This window comes from Balaenoptera physalus (genome assembly GCF_965194825.1).
Source record: "Balaenoptera physalus genome assembly, chromosome: 18".
NCBI lineage: Eukaryota > Metazoa > Chordata > Mammalia > Artiodactyla > Balaenopteridae > Balaenoptera > Balaenoptera physalus.
Genome location: NC_138899.1, coordinates 26584213 through 26591557, shown reverse-complemented (window position 1 = coordinate 26591557; position 7345 = coordinate 26584213). Strand labels below are relative to the sequence as shown.

General features: G+C 37.0%; 1 long non-coding RNA gene across 1 annotated transcript; it reads left to right on the top strand.

Annotated features, from left to right (window-relative positions):
* The first annotated feature begins 290 nt into the window (after window positions 1-290).
* Window positions 291-6635, top strand: LOC309647504. Its single transcript, XR_014256094.1, has 2 exons — window positions 291-6011; window positions 6356-6635. It is a non-coding gene; the product is annotated as an uncharacterized lncRNA (long non-coding RNA).
* The last annotated feature ends 710 nt before the right edge of the window (window positions 6636-7345 follow it).

The following is a 7345-nucleotide window of genomic DNA, read 5'->3' as shown; positions in this document are numbered from 1 at the left end:
ATAACAATAAAGGGGAAGGCAGGGAGTGGGTGCAGTCATTAGCAGATAAGAGATTTCAACAAATTCCGGGAGGTTAGGAGCAGCTGAAAGCTGCTGACCAGAAAAACCAGAGGAACAAAGGCGGATCTACATTCTAGACAGTGCCCAGGTGGGAGCTTGGTGGACGCCAATCTTCTTGGCAATGGCACCGTGGGCTCAGAGTAGACAGCACGGAGAGTGGGAGTGAGGAATGAAGCTAAAACGGGGCGGTGGGGGGGGATTAAAAGGACTTCCGCCTACAGCTCGTTCCACCTCTCCAACCCCACTCCCTCATCCTCACTGCAGGCAGAAAAACTGGAATTGCAGCCCAGCATTTACCTCCAGGTGAAAACAGTGTAAGGCTTTATCCGGAAAAAAGTGAGCAAGATTTCCGTGTAAAACTCAGACTTCCAGTGTGGATGAGGAGGGTAAAACTCTCCTCACTCTGGCCTTGCAGGGCCCAGTGAACCTCTGGCTTTCTCCCTGCACGCTGCGCTGTAGTAAAGTGAAGTCTGTCCAATGAGCCGAAGTACCTTATTCGCATCCTGAGTAGTTTTCCTACTTGGGAGAGAAGCCCTTGTGGAAGCTGACCTAGCTGCATTATAGCTCCCTATATCCACATTGGCTGCCTAACATAAAGTAGACCTTCATTTTTCAGTTAGAAGGGAAAACTGCAGATCACCAGACCAATGTGGATAACCAATATTTTCAATAGTAACCAATAGTTTCAAATTAGTACTTACTATATAACAGATACCATTCAATATCTTTACATTCTTCACTTATTTAATCTTCTTAGAAATAAAATTTCTCTCAGGCAGGCACTGTTACAATCCCCATTTTACAACTGAGGAAACTCAGTCACATTAAAAGTTTAATCACTTGTCCAAAGCCACAGAGTTAATAAGTGATAGAGCTGAGGTTGAAAGCCAGAAGTTTGGCTTCCAGAACCTACGTTCTTAAAATCTATGAAACACTACCTAACATTTAAAAAAAATTTTTTTTTTAATTTTTACTTTTATGGAGCAAAATAAATATAAATCAGAGAACAGGAGAAAAAGATTCCATCTTTATTATGTTCAAAGAGATTTGAGAGCTTAATTCATGAAAATAGAAACAGCCCGAAGGGAAAAAAATGAGATTTTAGAAATTAAAAATATGATTGCCAAATTTAAAAACTGAGAAATAAAACATCAGAAAAAAAGGAAATCAACACAGAGAATCATTTCAGAAAATCCAAAATTCAATTAACAGTAGTTCCAAAAAGATAAGTTATGGGACTTCCCTGGTGGCGCAGTGGTTAAGAATCCACCTGCCAATGCAGGGGACATGGGTTCGAGCCCTGGTCCGGGAAGATCCCATATGCCGCGGAGCAACTAAGCCCATGCACCACAACTACTGAGCCTGCGCTCTAGAGCCCACAAGCCACAACTACTGTGAGCCCACTAAGCCCACATGCCTAGAGCCTGTGCTCCGCAACAAGAGAAGCCACTGCAATGAGAAGCCTGCGCACTGCAATGAAGAGTAGCCCCTGCTCGCTGCAACTAGAGAAAGCCCGCGCACAGCAACAAAGAACCAATGCAACCAAAAATTAATTAATTAATTAATTATTTTAAAAAGCTATGGAAGATGGATGGGAGGGAAATTATTTAAGATTTATTAGAACAAAGTTTCCCAGTATTAAATATGCAAAATCACAGCATTTACTTTATAACTTTCCTAAAGATTATCTTATAGAATGTGACTATTTCAAATATTAGAGTTGACACACTGTGGTTTTTGTATTGGTTCATAGGTACTTGTCAATCTTGGAAGAATACGTTATCATGGGAAACATATTGAATTTGGGTCTGCTATTCACTGCTCTAAAGTTGGTGGTTTAAATATAATGCAGAAGACATCCAGGATCTGGAAGAGTTACAAAACCACTAGTCTGCAACAAAGTATTGGCAATTAGAAAAGTTGGATGCTGTTAAAGTTTCTATTTGAAATATGACTCTAAAAAATTATCAAGGTCATTCCTACACACACACATCATTTTTTCAGAGATGACCACATACTAGCTACCATAGCTTAGTGAAATACCGCTCAATTCAATTTGATTGTAAGAGGATATGATGAATGTATTAGCTTCCTTTTATTGCTATAACAAATTATCACAAACTTAGTGGTTTAAAACAACACTAATTTATCATTTTATAGTTCTGGAGGTTAGAAATCTGTAACGCGTTTCACTGGGCCAAAATCAAGTTGTTGGCAGGGCCACACTTCCTCTGAGGCTCTGGGAGAGAGTCCTTTTCCTTGCTTTTCCAGCTTCTAGGGGTCTTCTGCATTCTTAGGCTCATGGCCCTTCCTTCCATCTGCAGAGTTCATCACTTCAACTTCTGCTTCCACTGTCATGTCTCCTCTCTGACTTTCGTCCTCCCACTTCCCTCTTACAAGGACTTTTTTGATTACATTGGGCCCAGAAGGATAATCTAGGGTAGTCTCCCCATCTCAAGATCCTTAATTTAATCACATCTGCAAAGTCTTTTTTGCCTTATAAGGTAAGATATTTGCAGGTTCTAGGATGTGGATATCTTTGGGAAACTTTTATTCTGTCTCCCACACTGAAGTATGAAATTAATGTCAATAATAGAACCTAAAGAAAACACTCATCTTGAAAGACACCAATAAATTTAGTCAAAATGAATAAGCCAGTGATACACACAGAACCAACCTTATTCTATGACTAACCCGAGAAAAGAAAACATTACTTGACATATAATTATTATATTTGATTGGCATAGTGACTCAGGAGTTCATATTTTTAAAAACTACTTTACCTTTATGGATGCAATGTATTAATGACTATGTGGGATGGAAGAGGAGGATGGGGAAGTTAGGGAGAGAGGGAGTAAAGCATGACTCATTTATCATTTTACATCAAAATGGCTCATGAAAGTCATAAAATGGAAACTTTGTTATCCACTGAAATAACCGAATTTGATAAAGAAATCCGAAGTAAAGGTCAAGAAAGCAGACCTTTAATAGCATATAGTGGAAAGAGGAGCTTTGGACCCAAGTCCTATGTCTTAAATGTGACCTTGAATAAATAACCTAACTTCTGTGAGCTTTATATCTGTTTCTTTAAAATGAGTTCAGTAATATCTGCCTGATGGATAGGTTGTAAGAGTCTGATGTAATTCTGTCAGTCTCGTAGGGAACATGAGTTATACCTGGTCTTCACAATCTCTACCAATACATTAACCCTCAATATACTATATAACCATCCAAGTTTACCTCTCATAAATTATCTGTCTTCAGGAAACTACATCTGACTACTCTAGTTTAGGAGTTACTAAGCTGGAGAGTCATCTTTATTATGTTTTATGGTGTCATTGATTTTCAACACATATTTCTGAGGTTAATTCTAATCAATCACCCAAAATTAATGTAAAAGGCTGCTGTCTGATTCAGACATATATGAAATTTTATTATATTTGTTTTCACTGGTTGTATGAAAATTTAGGGCTAAGTGATTTTAAATCAGTAAATGACATGATCTTTTCTTCTTGAAGCACTGTTCACCACCATTTCTAGGACTCCCTTCAATTCTCTAACTTACGCCCATATTTACTTCAATATAATACAAGACACATTATACGTAATGTAGTCCGAAGTATACAATCTCTACATTTTTTTCTTTAAATTTTTTAGACAAATGAGTATTATTCTTTCTATATGCATAATTGGAAATTATTTGACCTATATCATTGGTTTTGACCTTAAGATCTCAAGTAGATATTCAGGAAAAATACATTCAAATGAAATTGTAAAATTTCAGTATTTAGTCCAATCTCTTAGCAATCTTTAAATTCTCCATATGCTGATGGTACAAATGAGTATCCATTTCTTAATGAAACGTGTGATAATTAAGGCCTATTGAAGACAAAGCTTTCTGACATTGTCCACCTAACACACTTTTATAAAATACCACAATTGTGTGGTATTTTAGATATTTCTCAAGTCATACCCAATGCATGACATACTATCTACATGCATATTTTAAAGCTCATTGTAATTTGAAATAAGGAACAAACAGATTTGCAAATAGGATTTAACTCATCCATCTCACAATATCTGAAATGATTTACCATTTCGTAAACCTGTAGTGTGGAAAGCAAATATATAAAGTTTGGTAAATAGCCTTAATTGGGTGTGAGAACTTTGCAAGTGTCTGCCCAGGCCCAGCGGAAGCTGATGAGTTATCAAGTTTGAAGGAATTTGCCATTTCATCTTGATATTTAAAAAATTTTTTTCGTTACTCACTGATAATTACATTCATTTCATCCCATAACTTTTAAATACCCTCTGCTCAGAAGGTAACTAATTCAAATATGAAGGTGGATTTTTCAATATCAAAAAAACAACTAAGGTACTCCAATTTTTGTCTTGAGGATTAATTAAAGTACAGTTAAGGAGAAAAATTATCAGAGAGGTTTTTAAAAAATTAAAAACACAGCAGTTTTTCTAATGAATGAGCTGAGGACTGCCAGCAACAGATGACCAAGGGTACTTGTTAAAAATGCAGCTCTGTGAGCTGCTAAACCCACTAAATCAAATTATGAAGGTTCATGTCAGGAATTCCTGTTTTAATAAGTGAATATGATTCACAAGTACACTACAGTTTGCAAACTATCCATTAAATCACAAATATTTGGATTGAATACTTACTATATACCAGGCACTATTCTAGGCTGAAGATAGGCAAACGACGTACGGCCTGAAGACCAAATCCAACCTGCCAGCTGTTTTTATACAGCCTGTGAAGCAAGAATGGGTTTTACATTTTTAAATGGTTTTAAAAAATCAAAAAAAACCCAAAACATTTCGTGACAGATAAAAATTTTATGAAAGTCAAATTTTAATGTCTATAAATGCAGTTTTATTAGCACACAGCTACTCTCATTAATTTCCATATTGTCTGGCTGCTTTCTTGTTACAACGACACAGTCGAATAGTTGCAACAGGTCTATATGTGGTGCACTCATTGTTTTCACACTGCTGCTAAGCACAGTACAAACAACAGCGACACAGTTATAACTCAATAGCATTTCAAGTGTCATGCGTGTCACTGTACTGCATTTTATTTTAATTTTATTACCAGTGTAACATCACATCATAACAAGCAAATAAAAACGTGGATTTTGAATGTCACACTTTCAAGGCACAATTAAATATGGATTATTTTGTTATGAAATTGGATGACAAAGCATTGTGTTTATTATGCAAAGACAACATGGCTGTGCTAACAGAATACAATGTGCTTCAACACTACCAGACCAAGCACTCATCCCAATATTTCCAACTGGCAGGAGAGCAGAGATTGGGACAATTAGAAAAGTTAAAACAAAACATCTCATCTTAGCACAATTTCTCCACAAGAGTAAGGAATTAAAATGAGCTGCAACGCAGAGAATGGACTTGAGGACATGGGGAGGGGGAAGGGTAAGCTGGGACGAAGTGAGAGAGTGGCATGGACTTATATACACTACCAAATGTAAAATAGATAGCTAGTGGGAAGCAGCCGCATAGCACAGGGAGATCAGCTCAGTGCTTTATGTCCACCTAGGGGGGTGGGATAGGGAGGGTGGGAGGGAGACGCAAGAGGGAGGAGATATGGGGATATATGTATATGTATAGCTGATTCACTTTGTTATACAGCAGAAACTAACACACCATTGTGAAGCAATTATATTCCAATAAAGATGTTAAAAAAATTTTAAAATTTAAAAATAAAATGAGCTGCAACCAAAAACGTTACATTTGTTAGCCATTCCAAGAAATCTGTTTACTGATGGTGATATAATTAAATCATGTTTGACACACTAACCAAAGAAACATGTCCAGAGAAAATAAATTTTCTTAAGATTAGTAGCCTATTGGTGAGAATTCTTGGGTAAAGAATTGAGGACATTGAGAGGAGCACCAATAGCCAATTAAAATACAAGGCAGGGCTTCCCTGGTGGCGCAGTGGTTAACAATCTGCCTGCCAATGCAGGAAACACGGGTTCGAGCCCTGGTCTGGGAAGATCCCACATGCCACGGAGCAACTAAGCCCGTGAGCCACAAGTACTGAGCCTGCGCATCTGGAGCCTGTGCCCCGCAACGGGAGAGGCCGCGACAGTGAGAGACCCACGCATGGCGATGAAGAGTGGCCCCCGCTCTCCACAACTGGAGAAAGCCCTTGCACAGAAACGAAGATCCAAAACAGCCAAAAATAAATAAATTAATTAATTAATTAATTAAAAAAAAAAAAACTTCCTATTTAAAAAAAAAAAAAACAAAAAACAAGGCAAATGACTTTGAATAGTTTTATCCAGCTCTTGATGAATTGACAGATGTTAAAGATGATTCTCAGCTGTTGTTTACTTGAGCAGGCAATGCCCAGTTTGAAGTGACAGAAGAATTAGCCACTGTGAATAGTCTGCATTTAAAAACTATAGGCAAGAATGTTCTCAAAGGTGTTAACAAAATACTAATTCTGTACAACCTGAAGTGGAATCTGCTAAGATGTGTTATAACTAATAGTAGTGAAAATATGAACAGAGCAGAAAAAGGCTTAGTTGGAAAAATTTAGAAAGTTTGTGACAATGCAAAGTGTTTAAAGTCCATGATTTTTCACCAGCAGGGCTTTGCAGAAAATGTATTAATCTACTGTGTGGTTTTGAACCAGTAGTGTTGACAGAAAACTCCATTTACTTTTGTGGGCTAACCAACATCAGTTCCATGAGTTTTTGTCAGAAATAGAAGCTGAATATTCTGATTTGCCCTACTGCACAGTAGCTTGATGGTTCAACAGTGACAAAGTTTTATTGTGATTTTATTTTTTAGCTCAGGGTGAAGATTAAAATTTTTCTGAATGAGAATTACCCTCAACCACTATTTTCAAATACTGAATGGTCTTGGAAATTAGCTTTTGCTGAAGAATTGATGTTGTTTCTTTATGAACTCAAGCTAAACTTACAAGGTCAAACAACACTATAGGAGAAACTTGTACTGCAATAAAGACATTTTGACAAAAACTAACATTGTTTGAATCACAAGTAATGTTAAGCTACTTTGTACACTTCCCATTCTGCCGAAGGTTAAAAGTAAGGAGTGAGATCTCCATTTCCACACAAATGTGTCATGGATATATCTTCTGATCTCCAGTAACATTTTCCAAACATGATGTAAGTGTGAAGGAAATTTCCACATTTCAAAATTCATTTAAATGTGTAACTGAGGAGCATCTATGTAACATTCTCCTGGAAGTTAATAATCTGTAATGTAATCACATGCT